Genomic DNA, 7192 nt, shown 5'->3' on the forward strand with positions numbered 1-7192 from the left:
TTACATTATTATTGTTATGTCGGCTATGGTTATATTATGACCCCTTAGACTCCTATATATACAAAGGAGGTCTTGTCATTTGTATCATCCAAGAATTGTTCATTTGTGTAATGTAAAGGAGGTTGCCCCCTCGAAGAGGCTGAATTATAAGGCGTTGATCTATCTTTTCTATCTTTTCGTGAGCTGGTTTCATAACATTTGGTATCAGAGCTTTAGATTCTAGGGTTTCTCTGCTCCAAACAAGTCATCCTGGAATTTTTGCTATAATATTTTTTCTACGACATTTCAAAAGCTACAAAAAAAAAAAACCCGTTTGCGACAAAATCGTTCTGAACTTCGGGTCCAAATTTCAGAGCTTGTCTCACTATATTTGCAGAGATATGATCCGCGGAAGTTAGGGTTTTTGCAGACTCTCGAATTACATTTGAAATAGGTGACCATGGGAAAATCGTCATAACTTTTGTTTTGAGCATCATATTGAAATTTTTAAGGAATTTAGACTTCTGTGATCCATAACATTGTTTAGAAAATCTTCAGCAAAATCACATAATCAATCTTTTGTCGACGCGTTTCGAACCAACCAGTGTGGTTCATCATCAGGACAAGTTGAAGGACTGATCTGGCTAAGCTTGATTAAATAGAGTGTGCAGAGATCCCAACGGTTATATTGCAACGACTAATTTTGACTTAGTCAAACTAATAATTTTATTATTAACCGAAACCTACTATTATTAGTTAATTGAATATAATAAATATAATGTTTAAATATAATGGTCATTATATTTATTAAAAATCTATATTTATTATTATTCTTAAATTAATTAATTCCAAATAAATAGTATTAAAATACTATTAATCTTTAGAATTTAGTTACAATGGTAATTGGTATTTAAAAATTGTTTATACCTAAGGATCCAATGGTAAAGATATAATAGTTAATAAATTATGGTAAATTCATAATGGTAAACTACCTATAATGGTAATAAATTACTATTGTTTTTAGAATCAAGTTATAATAGGTAAAAGTTTAAACCAAAAAATCATTTTAATTTAAAATTTTTTAATCTCTGCACACTCTATTTAATCAAGCTTAGCCAGATCAGTCCTTCAACTTGTCCTGATGATGAACCACACTGGTTGGTTCGAAACGCGTCGACAAAAGATTGATTATGTGATTTTGCCGAAGATTTTCTAAACAATATTGAAATTTTGTAAGAAGTTTAAGAAAGATAACTTTCTGTAGTTTTTGGTGTAGTTTCAGGTACTAAGGTCGAAACAGTGAGACGTGGCACATCGTACAAGTTCACTCTACTGAACTAGTCTATAAATAGGTCACCGTGGGAGATTTGGCATAACTCTTTCTTGGATAATCAAATTCTGATAAGACTTGTGGGGTTAGAAAGAGAACTCAGAGAGCTACCGCAGGAAGAAATTTTAGAACTTGGAGATCTAAAATTATAGAGTTATATTCCTTTCAAGATCAAGTTCCTAAAATCAAGAAAAATCACGATGAGGAAGTTTGATGCAAAGGATCCGGTAAATTGGATAGTACAGATGGAGAAATATTTTGATCTACATGGTGTACCACTGTTACAAAAGGTATGTATTGCATCTTCATATTTAGAACCGGATCAATTTTTATGGTATAAAGGGCTTTGTTCTCGTAAACAACTTGTTACGTGGTCAATTTTTACGGAGGAAATGATAGCACATTATGAGGATATAAAGAGCAACGCCTTCTTTAGAGCAACACCCAACAATTGGAAGAAAAAAGAGAAAAAGGGCTTTGTTACAAAGTGGAAAGCAAAATTATGGCAACAAGGAAGTCTACCCCTCAAAACTATAAATATGGAAGTGTTGTTTCTCCTAGCCTTCCACAACCTACAAGGCTTACACCACAACAATTGGAAGAAAAAAGAGAAAAATGGTGTTCTTACAATTGTGATAACAAATACATTAAAGGTCATAAGTGTGCTGAAAAGAAATTATTCTACATTGATTGTGGAGAGGAGGAAGAAAAGGATCAAGAAATGTCAAAAGAAGAGGATATACACCAGGAAATAACCCCTCAAGAAAGAAGAAATGAATCCGACCATATCTTGTAAAGCATTGGCAAGAATTATCACTCCTCAAACTCTCAAGATAGAAGGACATGTCAAGAAGAAAAGGGTTCAAGAAGTGAAAGATCACATCGAGAAAGAAGAAATGAATCCAACCATATCTTGTAACGCATTGGCCGGAATTACCACTCCTCAGACTATCAAGATAGAAGGACATATCAAGAAGAAAAATGTTCGAGAAGTGAAAGATCACATCGAGCATCAAGAAATGAATCCAACCATATCTTGTAAAGCATTGGAAGAAATTACCACTCCTCAAACTCTCAATATAGAAGGACATATCAAGAATAAAAAGGTTCAAGAAGTGAAAGATCACATCAAGCATCAACAACAAGTTCTCCAACTTTTAAAGGATAACGCCACTTTGGTACAGAATCGAATGAAACAATAGGTAGATCAACATCGTAGTGAAAAAAGTTTTGATGTGGGTGATTGGGTATTTTTACGACTACATCTCAAGCAAGCTATTTATGAGAAGGAAATGTTGGCAATACTACATGCACTTAAGAAACAACAACCTTACCCAATGGGAAGACACTTCAAGGTAAAAATGGATCATGATAGTCTTAAATACTTTTTAGAACAAATATTATCTTTAGAAGAACAAAAAAAATGGGTCACAAATATGTTGGGTTATGACTTTGACATCATCTACAGAAAAGAGAAGAAAAATTTTGTTGCAGATGCACTCTCAAGAAAGGATGAGGATGTGGAAGCATTGTTTTGTGTTATTTATATTATCCAACCATATTGGATAAACGAAGCAAGGGATGAATGGAAGAAGGAAGAAGAAGTGTGGCCACTCATTCAAAAGTTGCAGAAGATCCCAATTCAAACAATATTTCCAGAACTTGAAGAGGAAGGAAAAATCATATTGGAACCTGGAGCAGTCATAGAAAAAAACACCCGACAACTACAAAATCAATCAATTTCAGAGTATCTCATCAAGTGGAAGAACTTACCCACTGAAGATTCCCATGGGAGGACAAGAATTTTATACAGAAGCATCAAGAACTACTCAAGCATTGAGAACAACACTTTTTGAAGGAGAGGGGCATGTTAGGCCCCTATACTACTAGTGTAACACCTTATTGTTATTAGTACAACCCCCTTATTATGTTGTTGTACCCATGTAGTCCCCATATTGTTATTATTGTGCCCCATAGAAGCCTACTATTGTTATTATTGTGCCCTTATATTATTATTGTTATGTCGGCTTTGGTTATATTATGACCCCTTAGACTCCTATATATAGAAAGGAAGTCTTGTCATTTGTATCATCCAAGAATTGTTCATTTGTGTAATGTAAAGGAGGTTGCCCCATCAAAGAGGTTGAATTCTAAGGCGTTGATCTATCATTTCTACCTTTTTGTGATCTGGTTTCATAACAGACGTGTTGAGATTTTCAGATCAATTTAATAATTTTAGAGCCTGCACTAGCACATTTGCTCAATCAGTTGTTGGAATTTTACATGGATGTTCTGAATGTTTATGATTATGAGTTTACATCAATGTTCTTTGAGATATCTGTCCAAATTTCTAGACTTTATGCCTTTTGGGTCTTAAACTTCTTGCCCATAGCAGTCCTTTTCTGTGCATGTGTTTACTTGAATGGCTTGATCGTTTTCTTACCACAGCTACAGTGTGCCTTTTGATATTTGAACTCATATTCATCTCCAGAATATATGACATTGGACTTGGTACATTTGAATAGGCTTGGAAGGATTGATGGCTCTCTATTGAGCAATGATATTCTGCGTACAGACATATAATCAGATTTTTGGATCAATTTAATGATTTTAGAACATGCACCAGCATACTTGCTTGATGATTTCTTCTTGGATTTTACTTGATGCTCTGAACGTCCATGATTGTGTGTTTCGATCAATGTTATTTAGGATATCTATTCAATCTGTGTGCTTCATGCCTTTTGCCAAAGAAGTACATAGAGAATATAAGTTTTGATTAATCTGCATTGATCTTTAAGCTATGGATATCATGTTTTATAGTGTTGATGAGTATTGATTAGAGATTAAAAAGGTTGGCTTATTGAGAAGCTATAAGAGATTAAAAATGCATGAGTTCAAATATCTGATATTCTCGTCACCTTAAAGACTAACATAAATAAGTAAACAAAATATAAGTTTGATAAATATGCACTGGTCTTTACTGCTCTGGATATCATGGTTTATAATTTTGATGAGCATTGATTAGAGATTAAATATGCATTAGTTTAAATGTCAAATATTTTCATTGCTTAGAAGACTGATATAAGTATGTGTATTTGAAACCTTTGGATCATAAAAAGTATTAGCATGAATTGGATGAGCACTTAAATGGTTTACAAAATGCACATATGTTTTTCTGCTTGGACTTGGTTGCCTATTTTTGGTTGCATGTATGATGTAACAGTCTGAAGAGCACCTGGTAGGTGTGTGCAACTATTTTATTTTGTTTATAGCTTTAGTTTGGACAATGTGGTTGTCAAGTAAGCATATTTTGGCCCAATGAGGCAACTCACACATGTTGTCATCCATGGAAAATTACCAACTAATTGTGGCATTCTGAGTTTCTAATTCATGGTTATAAATATGCAAAGAAGGCCATGACTATGAATGAGTTCTATAATTATATATTGGGCCTATAACTAGTTCAAATTCCTTCTGCTACTTATTTATTTTCTTATAAAGAAATCGGCCTTGCTCTCAACCTGAAGGCAAGAGTGAGGTTGTTGGTACCAGGCCAGCCTACAGTTATACTCACTTAAGAGTGCTTTTCTCAGGTTTAAAGCCATTACATCATAATCATCAAAAACATCAAAGCTCATCATGTCACTAGCAAGGATTTGAACCTGGGTGAGAAGGATAATAATTGATCCGCATAAAAAAACATCAAAGCTCATCATGTCACTAGTAAGGATTTGAACTTGGGTTAGAATGATAATAATTGTTCCACCTAACCACCTAAGATAACCCCACGTAACTCCTCCTGCTACTTATATCTTAATAAGGAATGAATTTAAAAATGAAATGGGGTTGCCTTTTATTGTGAAACACAAATTGTATAGTGTAGATATTGCTTCCTAATGTGAAACACAAAATTTGGTATAATTTAGATATTTCAAATTTTTATTCTAGAATTTGAAAACTATGTCTTCGTTTCTGGTTTAAAATTTGAAAACCATGTCTTCATTTCTGGTTTAAAATTTAAAAATCTAAATTATGTGCATCATCTTGGATAGTTGGTTTGGAATTTAGAGACTTTTATCTATTTTTCCGCATGTTGCATAGTTTCACGAGTTTGTTTATTTTCTTTCCTAGTATGTGCTTATAAACGTAGATTTGCATCTAAAAATGAGTGTTTTGGCCTATAGAATTCAAGGAGTTTATTTATTTTCTTTTGAACATTTTGTACTGTTTAACCCTACCTTTCACCATAGAAGGAAAGGAAGGAAACTACTGGATACACATTTATTTATGGCTTAAAACAATCTGAGTGTGGGTAAAGTTGTCTTTTTGTAGATGCACTTGGGTTTATCGTTAATTGGACCGGCCCCTATCATGACAGAAGAACCCACCCCTTGGGTTTTCTTTATTTTCAGTATTTTCTTCAAGTTTTCACAAGTATTCAGTTGATGTTTTAGCTCTTAAACGTATGAAGCTGGAAGATAGCAGCATTCTTTTTTTTAATTAGATTGTTAATTTTAGCATTTTAACAATAATAGATTAGAAAATTCCAAAAACAAATCCAACACTGCCTTTGAAGAGTTGAAGGGTTGGAAGAGTGGTTAGAAGTGTATGTGATCATATTCGACTTGTTGACATGTTTCTAGGTGGATTTTGAGTGAAGTATTTCAAACCCTGGATCGTGCCTTACATTTTTGACATTGTTATAGGGGATGTGTACCTCCCAAATTTATGAAGACATCAAAAGGTAGAACAAAAATATTATTTGAAGATAGGGTTAGAGAAAAAGGATTAAATTCTCCATTCCTTCCTACAGAGGAAGACATATTTTCCAATACCCGAAATAGAGCCAAGGACATTAGTGATGACGCAATCTCTTTCCTTATTGTGCCACCCAAAAACAAATATTTATAGAGAAAAGGGAAAGAAATCTGTACAAATTTCTACCATTATGCGCTGGAAGACTATGCAAGCATCTATTCTATTCCTATTCAAATTTGAGGTTATTGTGGATATGACTATCTGGAGTAGGAACAAAAGCTAAACTTATTCCTTCCACATAAGAGGGTCGTGTGATGAAGTGGTTAATGTGGTTAATGGGATTGGAAGGAATTCAACCCAGACATGAATGTGACCATGTGGAGTATAAACAAGCCTAAACATATTCCCCTCCATGTTAGAGGTTCATGTGATGAAGTAGTTTATGGGATTGGAAGGAATTCGATCAAGACATGGATAGAGATGAAACAAACATTCCTGGGAAGATGTAGATACTATTGCAAGACCGTAGCTCAAAAAGTGGAATTCCTAAGAATAAAACAACTAGAAGAGTTATGTTGATTCACATAGGACTGATCGAAGTTATGAAGTAGGAGACCAAGTTTTTATTCATATCCGACCCAACAAAAGCACCATTCGGTTTGGGAAAGGGACGAAGTTGTCACCTAGGTTTATAAGACCTTTTAGGATTAAGGAGAAGATTGGACCAGTTGCCTCTCATCTTATACTACCACCCCATTTTCATAAAACTCATGATGTTTTTCATATATCTGTTTTACAACATTATGTTTCTGATGAATCTCACAAACTGGATTGGAGGGAATTGCAGGTCTCAGACATGTGAACCATAATTGTCGAACCATTATGCATCTTAGACCATAGGGTTTGATAGCTCAGACGTCGCATGGTGGACTAGGTTAAGGTCCACTGGGACAAGTATATCTCAAGATCTGCTACCTAAGAGGATGCAGAGACTATACGTCATGACTACCCCTCACTTTTTGAGCATCTTTGGTGCCCATTCTGACTTAGATAGCTACCTATGCTAAGGCTCTATTGCAATTCCATGTTATTTATGTATGAATTCTATGTAATATTGATGCATTT

The sequence above is a fragment of the Pinus tabuliformis genome, chromosome X (genome assembly GCF_031772625.1).
Source record: "Pinus tabuliformis cultivar Carrire ecotype Pingquan chromosome X, CPIR1, whole genome shotgun sequence".
NCBI lineage: Eukaryota > Viridiplantae > Streptophyta > Pinopsida > Pinales > Pinaceae > Pinus > Pinus tabuliformis.